At 44.6% G+C, this 18,569-nt stretch overlaps 1 long non-coding RNA gene across 1 annotated transcript in view; it reads left to right on the forward strand.

Annotated features, from left to right (window-relative positions):
- Positions 1–838: 838 nt before the first annotated feature.
- The window catches only part of LOC146805358 (uncharacterized), a 135,932-nt gene continuing 118,201 nt past the window's right edge, over positions 839–18,569 (forward strand). Inside the window, exon 1 of the long non-coding RNA XR_014967830.1 lies at positions 839–907. This is a non-coding gene — a long non-coding RNA (uncharacterized LOC146805358). The remainder of the gene's footprint in view (positions 908–18,569) is intronic.

Consider the following 18,569-nt stretch of genomic DNA (forward strand, 5'->3'; position numbering starts at 1 on the left):
AAACCTTCACTCACCTGAAAAGCAGGACGTTCAACTTGAGAGATGTGTAGATTGTTCCCGACTTCCCCCAAGAACCTCCATTGGACTAAACGGAATATGAACACAGCCTGCCCAACTTAAATCCTTAAGGGAAGGGGGAATTGGGACAAAATAATAAACAAAAAGACACACTGGATCTCAGCTTGCTTCTAAGATATGTTGTCTGCTTTCTTTCAGAAAGTGTCTATAAATTTAAACAGATAACAGAAAAGATATTAGCACAATAATAAAACTATAGCGACAATTGTTTTTAAAAATGAGACCACTGAATGTATACCTTTCTTTACTCAGGTTGTGTCGTCACCTGAATACCTTTAAACATATTATGATTCTGCAATGATAATAAAAACAAAATTCAAATGTCTTGTTATGATTATTTTCTTAAGAATAGAAGAATTGGCGATTTGTCCCAGCATAGAACACTTACTAAAAAGAACTGTCTGTAGATGCTCAAAATATTTATGCTTCTTTTTTAAGTCAATTCTTTTCTGTTCACAGAGTCTTCACGGTGGAGATTGCAGTGCAAAAGCTGAATGTACAAGAAGGAATTAAGCTAAGTCTTTTCCTGCTCGTAGCGTGTTTATTTATTGTCTATGCAAGCTTGACCTTGAGCTTTTGTTTTAATGCGCAAATAAAATGTAAACACACTTACTGTTCGTCTTTACATTGTCAGCCAATCACTCACTGTTCGATCTTTTCTCTGATTTGTTTCCCTTTTTGAAGCATGGGCTGCTTTATCTGCAACTCCGGAAGAACGTGTGAGGAGTTTCCAGGACGACGAGGGAAGGACTTAAAGAGCGGACAGGAACCTCGAATGCAGAAGCGATGACAGGATCTTGGACGTGGGAGCTTGAATCTCTGCCGTCAGGTAAGTGAGGAATCAACAAGCGCAAGCATGACTACTCGCTTGTCTGGGGTTTAAATAGGTTGCTGGAGGGTGGGGCTGGCACAGGGAGGAAGCAGAGTTACACGTGCACGATATTTGCCTTGAACGCAGCTGCAATGAACGTGACCTTCAACTGCCGAACACGGGGCATGTTTAACAACGTGATAATGAACCTGTTGTTCATACGAAAACGTGTTTAGGGAACGTGTCTGTTAACATGAGACTGCCTGAACAAAAAGTAGCGTGACTCTTGACATCTCATTTCTAACAAGCATTGGCAAAGTCATTAAAAGAAAAAATATAATAAACTGCAATAAAATATAAACAGATAAAACATTTTATCATGACCATGATCAAACACACTTAATCCTCACACTTAATCCTCAAAACGAGTATCTGTATCTAGTCAGGATTCTTCTAATTGAGTCTGAGCATGATTGTTACAACAAACTGTAACAGGAATTGAGGCATAAGGTGCTTCTTCAGCCAACCCACACATCCTCAGTAGATCTGGCGCATCTTTTCTGTTGCAGGGGCCAGAGGAGGTGCATGGATAGGAACCAGTGCATCCTTGTCATTACGTGGAGGGGACCCAGCAAATCGCCTTCAGAGCCAGCGCATTGCTCTCAGAATCGACGTATCCTCTGCTACAGAAGCACAACTGACACATTACATTTAGAACCAGTGCATCGCTATCAGAACTGATGCATCGCCGCTTTTGTGTGTGGAAAACTGATGAATCTCCCACTGTTGTGGGTTGATTAGCTGACTCATTGGCTCAGCTGCACCCCGAATCTTCCTCGACATCAAGGCAAACCAGGATCGAGGTACTTTTGTTCAGCTGGCCCAAGTGAGTCCCTGTATACAGCCTGTACTCCATAATGGTTGGCCAGAACCTTTGACTTTGCATCAGTCTAGCATGATCAGATATCCCAATAGGTGCTTATTGCTTGTAAGCACTTCTTTTTTTACAGTTTATTCTTTAAAAGTTCAAACCTGTAGTTTTACTTATAGTTTTTGTCATTTTGATCTTGTTTTATTTATTAAACTAAGTTCTATTTTTCTAACCTGGTATGCAATCTTTTTGTGTGGTGTTTTCACTGTTTTACTGTTTGAAGTGTTGCACAAATACTTTACACATTGCCTCTTATGTTAAGCCTGACTGCTTTGTGCCAAGCTACCAGAGGGTGAGCACAGGTTAATTTAGGGTGTGCTTGTGACTTACCCTGACTAGGATTGTGGTTCCTGCTTGGAGAGGGTGAATGCCTCTGCCAACCAGAATTCCAATTTCTAACATTGGTGATCAGTGTTGAGGATAGTACTTGTGTTTGTGCAGTACCATTCAGTAACTTACACTACACATGCAAGACAATTTCAAATTTATCTTCTTTTAATTCCCACTGATTGACAGTTTTTTCCCCCTAAAAATCATTTCTCTGGCTGCTGGCCCTGCAAATGGAATCATAGACTTTGAGCTGGCCAACTTGGAAACCTACACAGTGGCTCAGCTTAAATTATTTTGCAAGGAGATGGGACTTCCTGCCTGGATTGCCACCAAGACGGTGAGATTTCAAAAGGTGCCGAGGGCCTGGGGAAAACCCCGCTCGAAGGAGAATGATGAATCAGGGGAGCCTGAGAATGGCGCTTCTGAGGAACCACCTGCAGTAGCTGAAGGTGAAATCCTTGAATTTGAGCTCCCTGTGAGCAGGAAGCACTGTCTCCCCTGGCTTATCCCCAGAGGACTTGAGGGTGAGGAGGGAGGAGAGAGAATTCAAGCTGCAGATGGCCAAATTATAAATGGAGCCCGAGGAGAAAAAGGCTAAAATGGAGGCAAAGAAGAATAAAGCAGACAGAGCTTTAGCAGAGAAGAAACTTCTACTGGCTCAGGAACCGAGCCTGAAAGAGCTTGATATCAAGGCCAGACGAGCAGATTCCATCAGTGATGGTACATGCAGTACCTGATGGAAACAAAAGAGTTGGTCTACCCGAGGATTTGGTGCCCTGTTATGTGGTGGAAGAAGACATTTATAAATGGTTGACTACTTATGAGGTTGCACTGTAGCCAGGTGTGTAGGGTAACTCAGGCCTATGGGCAGCTCGTCTTCCACCCTATTTCCCTGGTATCCCTGCAGTGGGGTGGGGAAGGGACTGAGAGGAGGGTCATTTAAAATAACAAAACTTTATTTAACATTTTTCTTTCATCTACAGTTTACCACAATTTGGATAATGAATCTGTTGCCTGCGGAAAATTACAAACATTGCTTAATAGGACATACATCGAAAATAGATACATTATAAATCAATATTAAATTACCAGTCAGTGTACACATAAATATAGCGGCATTACGATCCAGCAATTTAGGAGCTATCTAAGTATCATTTGGCTCCTTTACAATATTCCATTTTGGATGTCTACGCAGGGGGACGGAATCAGCCTGCTCCGGTCAGGACAACTCCAGGAGGAGGTTGAGAGGAAGTAGACCCTAATTCCTGTAAATAGTCCTTTAAGGACCCCCAGAAGTATTTGGGCCGCGATGTTACAGGTAGTGTAGATGCAAACAACTCCCCATTAGTATTACAATAAACAAGACTGTTCAGCCATGCTTTGACGGTGGGCGTAAATGTATCTCCCCAATGCAATGCGATCTCTTGCTTAGCCAGTAATACCGCAAGAGAAGTGTAACGGCACAATACTTTGGTAATGTTCTGAACATATCCTAGTAGGGCCACTTCTGATGTAGGGAGAAGGTCCAGATGCGTCATCCTAGAGAAGATTACATATACTTATCTCCAAAACTCTCTAATCTTATCACAATTCCAGGTCATGTGGACAAAGTCAGCATGATGTGCCTTGCATTTGGGGCAGTTAGGCGGCCTAGATGGGTCAATCAAATTAAGTTTGGCGGCAGACATAGAGGCTCTCCGTAAAAATTTAAAATGAATCAACTTGTGGTGGCTATTTAGAGAGACTTCTTTTATTTGGGTACAGCAGAAGCACCAATGGGAGTCTTCTATGGGATGTCCCAAGTCACATTCCCAGATCTCGTGAATTTTGACATCCCTGGTGGGCATTAGTTGCAGGTCCTATATAACTTGGAAATTCAATGCTCCCCCCAGCATCAAAGATTACCAGAGTCAAGTGTGTGAATGACTCCGGCTCAAGAAAGAACTCCAGTAACAAGGACTGAAGTGAGCAACGGAGCCTATTAAGTAGGAAGCGATCCATAAATGAGGCTTCACTAAATCTAGTATCCTCTGAGCAATGAAAAATGTGTCCATTTGGGAATAACTCACCACAAGTGTCCAGTGAATATTTAGCTAGAGTGCGTTGAACTAGTTTCTTTTCGGTGGCAGGTAGCCAAGGATTATTAAGCAAGAGGAGCGCAGAGGAATATAACTTGTGGCCACCTGTCAGCCATGCGAGTTTCCTCCATGCCCAGCTAGTAGTGGACACTGTTTGTATGTCTTTTGGGTCTCTTGGGAACCCTTTGGGTAGGTTTGTCTTTAATGGGGTCGGGATTACTAGGTTTGCTTCTAACTTTAAATATGGGATTCGTGCATCTGGATGATACCACGAGTGCGCATAGCTACACTGCGCTGTCAAATAATAAATCTTAAAATTAGGAATCCCAAGCCCACCTCTATCGTATGGTAGTGTCAAGGTGTCCCAGATGACTCTGGCTCTCTTCCCCCCCAAACCAGCCGGATAAGGTGTGTGCGGAGTGTACTGAAAAAACAATTGGGCAAGGGAATGGGTATGTTTTGAAACAGATATAAAAATTTAGGGAGAACAACCATTTTTATAATCGCCACCCTCCCCCCTAGTGATAGGGGAAGCTTAATTCAACATTATACCTGGTGTTCCAGGGTATGCATGGCCGGACCATAATTAAGCATCACCACTTGAGCAGCCTCAATATGTATTTGGATCCCCAAATATCTGGTGGTGTCGGCGCACCATTTCAACAGGAATTCACAATCCCACCTAGTTGTACTGGTCGTGAGAGGAAAAATTTCCGATTTGCCCCAGTTTATGCCTTGTCCCGAATATTCACCAAACCTGATCATTTCTCATATTAGCGGTTCCAGATTTTCTTGGGGATGACGGACATAAAGTATAAAATCATCCGCATATAAGGAGACTAAAAGAGAACCAGTCATAAACTGCAGGCCTCTGTGCAGGTGTCTTTCCTGAAACTGTCGAACCAATGTTTCCAAAGCGATAGTAAACAACAGTGGCGAAAGCAGACAACCCTGTCTGGTACCCCGTGTTAACATAAATTGAGAGGACAAGGTTCCATTAAGTCTCAGCCTGGCCGTGGGACAGGTGTATATCAGTGAGACCAGCTCAATAAACCCCTTCGGCATCCCCAGCTTCCTCATTACTGGCAGGAAAAATGACCATTCAAAGGAATCGAAGGCCTTTTCAGTATCTAGTAACATAGCGGCAGCTGGGAGGATGGGGTCCATTCTAGTAATAGTGGCAAAGAGGGTGCGGAGATTTAGGGCAGCAAACCTTCGAGGCACAAAGCCCGACTGTACCGGGGAAATAATGCGGTCTGACAATAGTGCAAGTTACATCGCTATCATTTTAGCAAGGATTTTATAATCCAAATTTAGGAGAGAAAGTGGCTTGTACGATCCACATAAAAGCGAGTCCTTGCCAGGCTTGGGTAGGAGAACGATCACCGCCTCTCGTAGAGTGGGGGGAAGTCCTTTCCTTTCAAGTGCCTCATTCTATACTTCTATGAGGTAAGGAGCCAATATATCCTTATAGGCTTTGTAGAAGTAGCCCCTGAACCCGAACAAACCCGCGGCAGTCGAACCATTCATAGCGTCGATAGCGCTGATCAGCTCCTACGAGGAGAACGGTTCCTCCAGAAATTGCTGCATGGCTTTTTCCAGCCAAACCATTGTCACTTCCTCCAGATAAGCATCTCGGTGAGTACCGGTATAGACCACACGCATAGTATATAGTTGTGTGTAATAATCAAGAAACTTGTTCTGAATATCAGAAGTGCCTGTCAGAATCTCCCCTTGTGATGATCGCAAGCTTGCTATGTAGGAATTACCGACCGATGGTCGCAACAGTCAGGCCAATGTGGGGCCCGGCCTGCCTCCCTCTCCATACCTGGGTGCTATGGCGTATTTGCTGAGAAAGTGCGCCTCGCGCTCGGCCGCCTCCTTAAACTCATGTAAAAGCGTCAACCGTCTGCCCTGTTGAGACGCACCATGACCCACCTGCTGTTGCTGATCCAGCTCAGCCAGTCTCTTCTCGATGTCAGATAGAGTACGCCTCAGGTCACACAACACCCGGCATGTTTAGAAATGCAGACCCCCTCGCGCATATGGTTTAAAAGCCTCCCAGAGGGTAGTCCAGGATTGTACAGATCCTTTATTGATGTCAAAATATTCTATAATGGCCTCATGAAGTTCTGAAAGCTCATCTTGCAAGGCATGGCTAGGGAATCGCCATTGCTGTTCGCAGCACTCTGGCCTAGGGACCGCAAGTGAAAGTGTTATGGGGGAATGATCGGAGAGAGACCTAGGGAGGTGTAGGGTGTTATTATACCAAGCAGCCAGATTTGGGGTCACCAGCCAGAGGTCAAGTCTCTTCCAGGTATCATGGTGGGCAGAATAATGCGTATACACCAAGTCCCGTGGCCTACAGCTACGCCACACATCAACAAGGCCAAACGTCTCAGGGAGCTTGGCCAAGGCGCAGCACGCACAAGGCTTTGTATCTGGAGATGTAGAGGTACTGTCGCGCTCAATCAAAAATGAAAATCTTCCCCCATGGCAATGTAATCCGCATCTAATTATAGGATGTGGGGATGTAAGGAATGAAAAAAATCCGGGTCATCTACATTTGGCGCATAAAGGCAAATGAACGCTATCCGGCGCCCCATGAGCCATCCCACTACCGTGATGTAGCTACCCTCTGCATCTGTGCGAACCTCCGAGAGACAGAAGGCCAATCGCTTATGTATAAGGACAGCAGTTCCTCGTGCATAAGTACTTTGATTGGCAAAATACCTGTGGGGGCCCAAGGAGCATGCAAAGCGAGTTGTCGTGGACTTGGGTAAATGCATTTCCTGCAGGAATGCTATATACACATGATGCCTCAGTAAGTAATTTAACACCTGTTTACATTCCACGTAAGCAGTGGGGGAACAACATTTACAACGCAACTTTTACAACGCACTACACTTACAACGCATGTTTTACAACGCAACATCCATTACAACGCATTCCATTACATAGCATGACACTACAACGCATTTTTAAAAACTACCTTTACAACGCATTCCATTACATCGCATACTACCTTTACAACGCATACCATTACAACGCATAATATTACACTACACTATCCAACACTTACCCTACTGTTGCACCCCCTGGAGTTAGAATAGTAATTTTTACCCCTATACTATCCAACACTTACCCTACTGTTGCACCCCCTGGAGTTAGAATAGTAATTTTTACCCCTATACTATCCAACACTTACCCTACTGTTGCACCCCCTGGAGTTAGAATAGTAATTTTTACCCCTATACTATCCAACACTTACCCTACTGTTGCACCCCCTGGAGTTAGAATAGTAATTTTTACCCCTATACTATCCAACACTTACCCTACTGTTGCACCCCCTGGAGTTAGAATAGTAATTTTCACCCCTATACTATCCAACACTTTCCCTACTGTTGCACCCCCTGGAGTTAGAATAGTACTTTTTACCCCTATACTATCCAACACTTACCCTACTGTTGCACCCCCTGGAGTTAGAATAGCAATTTTTACCCCTATACTATCCAACACTTACCCTACTGTTGCACCCCCTGGAGTTAGAATAGTAATTTTTACCCCTATACTATCCAACACTTACCCTACTGTTGCACCCCCTGGAGTTAGAATAGTAATTTTTACCCCTATACTATCAAAAACTTTCCCTACTGTTGCACCCCCTGGAGTTAGAATAGTAATTTTTACCCCTATACTATCCAACACTTACCTTACTGTTGCACCCCCTGGAGTTAGAAAAGTAATTTTTACCCCTTTACTATCTAATACTTACCTTAAATGCAATTTAATATTATGCGTTGTAATGGTATGCGTTGTAAAGGTAGTATGCGATGTAATGGAATGTGTTGTAAAGGTAGTTTTTAAAAATGCGTTGTAGTGTCATGCTATGTAATGGAATGCGTTGTAATGGATGTTGCGTTGTAAAAAATGCGTTGTAAGTGCATGCGTTGTAAAAGTGTGCGTTGTAACGACATACATCCAAGCAGTGTAACATTAGAGAGGTAGGACATCTGATCCCTCACGCCATAACCTAAGGTGGAAACCAATCTGTATTCGTAGACAATGGAGCAATAAAACAGAAATGTTGAGGGACTGTAGATGAGTATAAAATTAAACTTCCCCAATTAACAACCCCCCCCAACACCCCCCACTCAACCCTGCTACCCCAACCCCATGGAGACACCCCAATGAGCAATAGGTGGAATGCAGTAGAAATTATACCCAACCCTGAAAAGCAAGGTGAAACATCATACATTCTAAGCAATAAATCAATATACTGTGATACACACTTTGGTGGAGGCAACGCCCTGCCAACTACTCAACATTGCAAAGCGCTACAAAGCAAACTAATCAAATTTACCAAACATTTGAACATTATCAATGGTCACTGGCAGATTACAGCATGAATGCGGATTAAAGTTACTTTGTCGAAATAAGTTCCACACTGGCCACCGAGCCACTGTGCGGTGGAGAAGCCCCTGGAGTGGTACCGTACCGTGCGTTTACAGAACCTTTTAAGTACGGAAGAATTCTTGCACTTCCGTGAGCGAGTCAAATATTCTGATTCTGCCAGCAACATCTACCGGCAAACGTGCCGGGTAGATCATTCCGTACCTGAGTCCCAGATTTCAGAGAGTGGCCTTCACCCCAGTGAACTTCCTCCGCGCCTCCTGGACCATGGCAGTAAAGTCTGGGAATAAAGTAATTGTTGATCCTTGCCAAGTTAGTGAGCCCGCCTCACGGGCCAAGCGAAGCGCCGTGTCTCTGTCACGGTAATTCAGGAGGCGAGCTAGTATAGGACGGGGTGGAGCGCCAGGAATTGATTCAGGCCAAAGCATAGGGTGCGCTCTCTCCATTAGGAAGGTGGTAGTAAAGGCATCCTGACCAAAGAGGGCCACAAGCAGGGTTTCAACAAAGGTGTCTATGCGGCCAGTATTTGTTGACCCAGTAACGCTCAAAATGCATATATTGTTGCGCCTGCTCCTGGCCTCTAAGTCCTCATTTTTCATGGCAACTGATTTTTAAATCTTCTCCATCCGATCCAGCCGCTTGAAGGATTGTGCAGCCCCATCCTCCAAAAGGGAAACCCTCCCTTCGCAATATCTAAGCAGCATTCATGACCATCTAATCTGGTGCCCATATTGACCAGCCGCTTTTCAAGGACATCAAAGCGCCCATCTAACGCCTTGAAGCCTGCCCTTAGCTCTACCATCAGCGCATCTGGACTAGTTGACAAAGGCCCTACTGTGGCAGATTGCAGGCCACCCTCAGCCATATTAGTGTCAGTACCTCCCTGTGCGCCACTGGATTTCGCAAATTGTTAGATCGGTTGTTTGGGATCTTTACGGACCATGGCGCATTAAAATGCTGCCAGTGGGGTTCAGTTCAGCAGCGGAATAAGCCATCAAGCAATATCAGCCAAATTGTGTGGGCCACTGTGGCGCAGGGACGGCAATTGTAGCCAGGGGCCTATTGTGCAAAGGGGGAGATCAGAAACAGCCCTTGTTGCTAAAAGCAGAATGGGGGTCTATCTAAATGCGGCCGCTGTATTTACTGGGGACCGGGCACTGGACCCGTCCCCAGCTATGTCCCTAAGGTTCCGGTCCTCCTGTTATGTGCCCCAGCGGGTGGGTGGCGTCGTATCATGGTGCCACACACTTAAGTAGGCCTCTAACCATGTATCAGGTCTACCATTGCAGAGCCTGTATGTGCAGCTACACTGCCATTTCGACCTGGCAAGATAAACCTCTTCCCAGACCTAAGCCTTTCCTTTTTAAACATATACATCACCCCCAAGATAGGCCCTGAGCAACCCAGAGGGCAGGGTGCACTGTAGTTCAATAGCAGGACATCTACTCTTAAGTTTGACATGCCCTGGTAGTGAAAAACTCCCAAATTCGTTTTTCACTTCTGCAAGGCCTGTCTCCCTCATAGCATAACATTAAGTTTACCGTATCACATCTTTTAAGTGCAATTGCAAATTGTCAAGAGATAGAATTTTCAAGCCTGTGTCTCTAGTCACACAATTTAAAAGTACAGGACGTCTGACACCACCACTCAAGTACACTTCTGGACCTGTGTAGACTTTCCAGGAAGACAAACTGCTGAGCTGCTGAAGGACTGCCACTCTGCTGGACTATTGCTTTGCTGGAATCCTGCCTTGTGGGGCTGTCCTGCTGCCTGCTGCTCCCCTTCCTGGGTGAGAAGGACTGGACCTGCATAACTTGAATCCAGAGTGACTACAAGGGCTTGATTTCTTGCCTCCTGATTCAAATTCTCAGGAATATAAAAGACTTCCATCTTACCTGAATCTGCACCTGGACTCTGCCATCTAAGAGTCTGACCTGCCAAGTGGTGCCACTCCATCCTGGCCCCTTGTAAGTGAGGCCTAAGGTGCTTCTTCAGCCAACTCTCGCATCCTCATTGGATCCTGCGTATCTTCGCCTCTCCATGGATCAAAACCGGCTCATCCTCGTCGTCGTGTGGAGGGGACCTGGCATATCGCCTATGAACCAGCACATTCCTCTCTGGTACAGGTGCAGAACTGGTGCATCACATTTGGAACCAGCGCCTTCAGAACCGACACATCGCTGCCTTTGTGTGGGGAAAACCGAGGCATCTCCCTCTGTTAAGGGATCAGAACCAATGCATCTCCTTGGCAGCACCCCCAATCTTCCTCGATGTCAATGCAAACCAGGATCAATGTACTTTTGTTCAGCAAGCTCAAGTGTGTCCCTATATCCATCGCTCGATTGCAGTTGGCCTGAACTTTTGACTTTGCCCTGGTAAAGCCCTGGTAAAGCGTGACAGATATCCCAAATAGGCGCTTATTGCTTCTAAGCACTATTTTACAGTTTATTCTTTAAGTATTCAAATTTCAAGTTCTAATTTTGGTCTTGCTTATTTATGAAATTAGGTTCTATTCTTCTACCCTGGTATGGAATCTTTATGTGTGATGTTTTCACCGTTTTACTGTTTGTAGTGGTACCCAAATACTTTACACATTCCCACTTAAGTTAAGCCTGACTGCTCTGTTCCAAGTTACCAGAGGGTAAACACAGGTTAATTTAGGCTTTATTTATGACTTACCCTGGCTTGGATTGTGGTTCCTGCTAGGACAGGGTACGTATCTCTTCCAACCAGAAACCCAGTTTCTAATAATAACCTCTGGGTTCTTGTCATTGTATGGACATGTTTAACATTAAACATTGACATGCCCTATTTTTAAATACCATTCACTCTGCATTATAGGCAGGAGTGCCTACTTAGGGTTGACTTAATAATATATAAAAGGAGGGTTTAGGCCTGTCAAAATGTTTTATTTTGGCTGGGCGAATTTTCAGTTTGAAAACTACACAGACAGACTACAGTTGTACGCCTACAGTCATTTCTGCACAGTCTCTGTAGTGGGAGGCAAAATGGGTGCTGCAGTTCACTAGTGACTTTTAACTAACAGGCCCATGTTACACTTTGTTCCAGATTCTAGAGACGTATAGGTATGTATAATATGCCAATAAGAAGAATAGCTCATTTCGACGTGTTTTAGGGCTCAGAGCACATGGGCTGGGTCCTGGTTAGCAGAGTCCCAGTGCAGAGTAAAAAACACACAGCACCATCAGGCCACAAAAATGGGGGCGGGCATACAATCAGAGACATTTTCCTACAGATAGGTATGGCCGTGATTTTGTTTAAATTTTTGCAAGCAATTAGAGAAATATATATATGTTTCTTCCTGTGATGCTCAAGTAGTCATCACCCAGTCCAATGCTTTTCAATAGTACTTTTGAATTGGACCAACAAATCAACGTCAGGGCACCCTTCTTTGGAGCCGTGCTTTGTGTCTAGTTCTAGAAAGGAACAAAACAATACCCCAAATAATTGGCATATTGTAGATCTAAAAATACCTTTAAAATACAATGCCCAACAGCATGATGGTCAACAAAATACGGTTTGATGATTTTAATTCAGTTCTAGATGGGTTCCTTTCTCACCTTAGCTCCAATCTCTTTTCGTACGAGCTCCCCCCAACTCTGTAGGGGGCGCACCCCCTCCCTTTTGTTTAGTTTTAAAATCCGTATGTGTGCCATGTGAACTTTCTCTCGCTTTCTTTCCCAACTCCAGTAGCCAGAGAGCTGCCTCTGAAACCAACGGCTCTATAGCTCACGCACCCAGTGCTGCCGGGAATGACCAGTTCAACTGCCTAATGCAGTTACCTCTCGTGAGAAGTACTTTACAACAGCAGATGCCATAACCAAAAAAACGGGGATGTCAAACTGGAACTGAGCTAGTATTGGAAAGGGATCCTTGTGGTGTATTGACCCCGAATACAGACAAAACCTTATCCAGGCCTTGAAAAAGACCCCTTACAACGTGTACTTGCACGTGTTCAAGACACCCCCTACGTCTCCTCAGGCATATCAAAGCACTTCGGGTCCTCCCACTTGGCCAGTGAGCGCTTTCTTCAAGAGGAATGGAGTACTTCTCCAAGATCTTCCTAAACTCCACATCAGGCCGCAGCCAGAAATTACTTTGCAAATTAGTACACACTTTGAGTTGGAGTTGGGGACGCTTCTGTCAAGCAGACCGGGGCGAGGAGGACTCCAGTTCCCAGGAGCCTCTGCGGCAGGAAGAGCCGCCAACGCTATCATCGTGCCTGGAGGCGCTTAAAATCACCCACTCACTCCTGTAGCACGGGACGCTTCTGTCAAGCAGACGGGGGCGAAGAGGACTCCAGTTCCCAGGAGCCTCTGCGACAGGAAGGGCCACCAACGCTATCATCGCACCTTGAGGCGCTTAAAATCACCCACTCACTACCGCAGCACGGGACGCGTGCAGGCGTGCCCGGGCCGCGCGGGTGAAGCCCAGGCCAAGGCAGGCCCACCTGCGCCCGTCAGAGCCCAAAGGAGACCGGGCCGGGCCAGCCCCCTAACGTCATCAGCTACAAAAAGTCACCATGGGTAAGCGCAAAACCCCTTGTAGTCAGGAGCAGGGAAGTGCAAGAGTGAAAATGCCGAGGCACTCCGCCTCCATTATTTCATATTTGACCTCAGCGGTGGGGGCTCTGAATAAGGAAATACAGAATGTAGAGGTCGAGCTGGGTCTCAGCCAAGAAATATCTGGGAGCATAAATATTACTGCTACTGATAGCACACAGAAAAACCCTGTCCCCCTGGAACCTAGAGTACAGATTATTGATCAGGGAACGGGGGGGGTTGCAGATTACCCAGTGCTGGCCCAGCAAGGGGGAATGGCGCGACGAATGAGGAAACCCTTAAAGGGGAGGAATCTAGGCGGAAGGCCCTATCGACAAATCCAGGGGTAAACCCAGGAAAGAAGAAGGGGAAAAAAAGGTCTGGCACCCCTAGACTTCTATCGACCGAGGCGACCCACAAGCAGGCTGGTGATTTTAATTTACAGGTTGAGACAGTGGTGCAGAAAGTGTTGACGGACATTTTCACCTCACGGTTAGAGCCCATTCTTTCGACCATTGCAAAAGACATTGTTACGTTGGCTAACGCCGTGGAAGGGATTAAGGCCAAACTGGATAGTTTTGAGACCCATTTAGGGGCCACAAGAGTGGTACGCGATACCACTAACTGTAATTCCACTGATCAGGCACAAACTAGGCCCGTAGGGGTTAGTCGGGATAGCTGGGATAGCCGGGTGGAGGGAAATCAAATACCACCAAAGACTAGTCCAGACTGTAACTCTCCTAATAATCATGCTGTATCTACAGGGAGTCAGGCAGGGGTAGATTCAGGTCGTATGACTGAGCCATCTAGAGGTTGTTATCCAAATTCTAAGGCTCTGGCTCAGAACAGATACCAAGGGTCCGATTGGGCTACCCGTAGGAGTAATAGTAGTGGACTTCATCTGCCCACAGAAGCCACCCCCTTAGTTGCTATACTTACAGGGTTTCCTCCACTGATGGAGCATAAACCGAAATCAACTATGGAGTTGTTACGGAAAAGCCAAATACTGGTGTGATCAACTTCCTACCACCAGCTGGTTTAATGTCTCTCAGCATATTTTAATGGCTAGACAAGTAGGGTGGGTTGGCCCACAATATAAACAAATTGAGGGCGACTGCATTGTCGTTAATTTCGACAGTGCAGATATCGCAGGAAAATTATTTAGGGCCGGTCCCTATGAGGGGCAGGGGGGGGGGGATCAGGGCAATGCCACTGAGTTTTTTTCACTCACCCCCTAAAGGGGTACATGCCATGGATGTCATTACCCAGGGGCCTCAGCCCCATTCGGATATCCGAAACCGTCCCATTATTCATGCCAATACAAGGGGGGTAATCTGCCCTGATAAGTCTCACCAAAGCTTATCTAGTGTCCCGAAGTTGTCAACAGGGTTCTTTGAGAGTAATGCCGGAAAAATTAACCTACACTGCCAAAATAGATTCCTCCCCTTGTCTAAACTAGATGAAAATGATTGACTGACACCGCTTTTGTACCGCATTGACACCGCTTGGTCGTCAGAGTAACATCAGTGAAGGTGATAAAGGGCAGGGCCTAGAAGAGAGTAACAATTCTAACTGTAACATTATTAATTGGAATATTGCGGGTCTGAGGAGCAAAAAAGAAGATCCCAGGTGGCTGTGTCTGTTAAAAAAGTATGACATAGTTGGGTTACAGGAGACCTGGGATACGGCCAACAATTTTTGGGTGGACGGATATAATCCTATGGGGTCCCTGCACAACCATCTCCAACAGGTAGGGCAAGAGGGGGTCTCCTTATGCTCTTCTCACTTGGCAGGGGCTCATAGAATGGTGGATGTGGGCTCTTTCAACTGTTTGGCAATCAAATATACCGCCCACAACTCAAATAAAGTGTTGTTTGTAAACTTTTATAACTCAGGTGAAAGTAGTTCCACAAATGAACATTTACTCAAATTGAAATGTTTTTTAGAAATGTACCGCTCAAAACAAACCACGTATTATTCTATTATAATTATGGGCAATTTTAATATTCATGTGTGTAATCTGAGCTGTCAGGGGAAAGAACCTCTAGAGCTGGCCAACCTCCCAATGCCACACTATGAACACACACAACAGGGAGAGTGTTTGGAAGAGCTTCTGGCCACCATAGATCTTTTTGAACTGAGCTCATTTGACCACAAAGAGAGGATTCCTACTTTTAAAGCACGGGAGAGTGACACTATTATAGACTTTGGGTTAGATTTACAAGGCCAATGCGCTACTTTTGCATCATTTTTAACATGGGAAAAGTGACTCAAAAGTGGCGCAAGGGGCTTGTAAATCTATTTTTATTTCCCCATTTTTTTACCCCAAGTAATACATTATAATGCCGGTTGGTCTCACTTTAGTGACCATAATCCTGTAATCCTGGTATTGGATAGGGGATGTGGCCTAAAGGGGAATCCGGTAAAGTCTGGGGGGGAATCCTGTTTGAAAGTAACAGACCAAGGACGGAGGTTGAAGTGGGCAAAAGTACTCCTGGACCTCTTTTTCTTGGATCTCTGTGAGAGGGTTGGGCACAAGTTTGCTACCTGTCTTGATAATGCCAAAGAGGGGCAGGAGTTTTTTTTGGCCTTTGAAGGCATTTGTGCACAGGTAGCATCGGACCTGACCGTACCGATAAAACCGAGGCTCATTATAGGGCAAAAATGGTTTGATAGGAACTGCTCTGAAGCACATCGTAAATTGTTAATAGAACTAAAGAGGGTTCCACGAGACCGCGCCAATATAGCTAGGTTACGTAAAGAGTAAAAGCTTGCTCTATCGACACGTGAGAAGGAAATTAAAGAAGATGCATGGTTTGCTCTGCTATCAGTAGAGGTGATAAAAGATAGCTCTAGCTTTTGGGCCATTGTCAACAAACTTTTTTTTAGCGGGACAGAGAACACCCCCGTTGAATGTAACATCATGGAAGACCAATGGCTTTGTCACTTTGAAGCTATCTATGAGGCCACTAATAGCCAGGAAGTGCCAATTAGTTGTGATTCAAGAAGGGGCTCCCATAAAATAGTCCTTAATGAAGGAGAAGTGGAATTGGCAATTATACAAATGAGTAGCAATAAGGCTCCCGGCCCAGACGGCGTCCCGGCGGATTTATACAAACAAAATCCACACTTCTGGACTAAAATCCTGACAAATATTTATAATGTGTCAAGCAGTCAGGGTTTTCCGCCATCATGGGCATCCTCTACTATTATTCCGATTTTTTAAGGGACAGAGAGGGGTCCCTCGCGGTTATAGGCCGATCTCACTAATAAACTCTGCAGTGAAAGTTTTAGGGAGAGTGATTTTAAAGAAATTAACAGATTGGTTAAATGAAAATGAGATTTTATCTAATTTACAAAATGGTTTTAGAAGCGGTAGGGGTACCATGGACCAGTGTCTTAATTTATATTTACTAGCAGGTAAATACACTATAGCTAAAGCAGGGACCCTTCAACTGGCTTTTATGGATTTGTCGTCGGCTTTCGACATGGTAAATAGGTCCAAACTCTGGCACATCCTGTTAGATATGGGCATTGATCCTAGTTTATTCTACTTCTTGGACGACCTACACAGGGATATCACCGCAAGAGTGAGGGTCAACCAAGAAGGAAAATGCACAAGAGACTTTACATCGGGCAGAGGTGTTCGCCAAGGATGTATTTTAGCACCACTACTTTTTACTTTATATACTAATAATCTGGGCAAGTTTAGAATTGGCTAGTCTGGACATACCTCGGGTAGGGGACAGGCTCATTCCGGTGCTCCTCTACGCGGATGATGCCGTCCTATTGGCCCGTACAGCTATAGGGCTCCAAAGGCTTCTAAATTCCTTTGGGGCCAATGTTAAATATCTGTATTTAGCTATAAATATAGCCAAATCTCATGTAATGACTATGGGTTGGAAACCCCAAAAAACTAAAACCTTTTTTTGTGAAACTGTAGAATTGACTACGTGACTTCTTTTACTTATCTGGGAGTACTTTTCGATGAGAAGGGTTTCTGGGCACCTCAACAGAAAGTTAAAACAAATGCGATGGTTAGGTCAACGGCCGCTGTGAATGGCTTTGCGCAGTGACTGGGGGGTTAACCGATGGATGCAATGCTTTATATCTATAAATCTAAATGTATAGCGAATGCATTGTATGGCTCGGCAATATGGGGATATAAACCGATGGAGGAGATACAAATAGCCGAAAATAAATTCTTACACTCCCTCCTGTCTGTACACCAATCCCCTCCTACCTTTTCAATTCACCAGGAACTAGGGGTTGGCTATGTGACAGACAGGTTGAGGCAGGCTCCGGTGCTCTTCAGGCTTAAAACCTGGCTTAACCCCCAATTAACGCTGAACCATAAGATAATCAGGGATTGTGTCGCCCTGGACAAAGCCAATAAAATACCATGGTTGAATTAATTCAAGAATATTTTAACTGAGCTTGGTCGTCCAGACCTATTCAATTCTCCGGATAAAGTAACTAAGGATGATTTGGCATGGGTAAAAATACACTTATTGGATCAGATGTAGGCAGAGAGGGAGGAGACTGAATTAATGAAACCTACGGTTAAAACTCATTTCCTGTTAAAAACTATCCCAGACATTGAACCTTATCTGAGGATTGTTACTAAACCATTTCACCGCCTGCTTCTAACAAGATTCCGTTTTAACTTAATTCATTTTTTTCTGGGAAACTTACAAGGCTGGAGCAGGTCGTGTGATTTAGGTCCCTGTGATAATTTCTCGATACAGGACACAATGCACTTTATTATGTTTTGTGATTATTATTGCGCTATCGGCAGGAGGTTTTTAGTCCCAATCTTAAAAGGGAAAGGCTTTATTCCGGTTAAACTCGCTCTACTGTACCTACAAAAGCTTAATGAGCCATGGGAGATTTTTAATATTGCAAGCTTTCTTGTCGCAGCAGCGAGACTTAGAAAAACCGGGCACCCCATGATGATATAAGAATATTGTAAAGTCCATGTTAATACTTTATCACTAAACTATTTTTTATTGTAATGATGTATTACCCTCTTTGTTTTAACCATACCGAAGATTTTATGAAATTCGTGAATTTTGTCATATTCCCTCCCTAATTTTCTTAAATCGCCCATTTTATTGATGATACGGTTATGAAATTTTATTGTGCAATCTATGTGTTTTTACTGTGTACCGTATGTGTTTTATGTAATGCATTGTGATCTATTCTATGGTACTTTTATGGTTTTCAGTAACCAAATAAAGTGTTTTGAACTAAACTGTATGATGATATATGTGATTGAGAAATTATTTGAAGCGAGCGGTACAATAGAATGCACGTCACCTGGCATGTGGCCTAGTGCAAAAATGCGCAACACAACTCCCAAAGCT

This window comes from Triturus cristatus, chromosome 8, assembly GCF_964204655.1.
Source record: "Triturus cristatus chromosome 8, aTriCri1.1, whole genome shotgun sequence".
Taxonomy (NCBI): domain Eukaryota; kingdom Metazoa; phylum Chordata; class Amphibia; order Caudata; family Salamandridae; genus Triturus; species Triturus cristatus.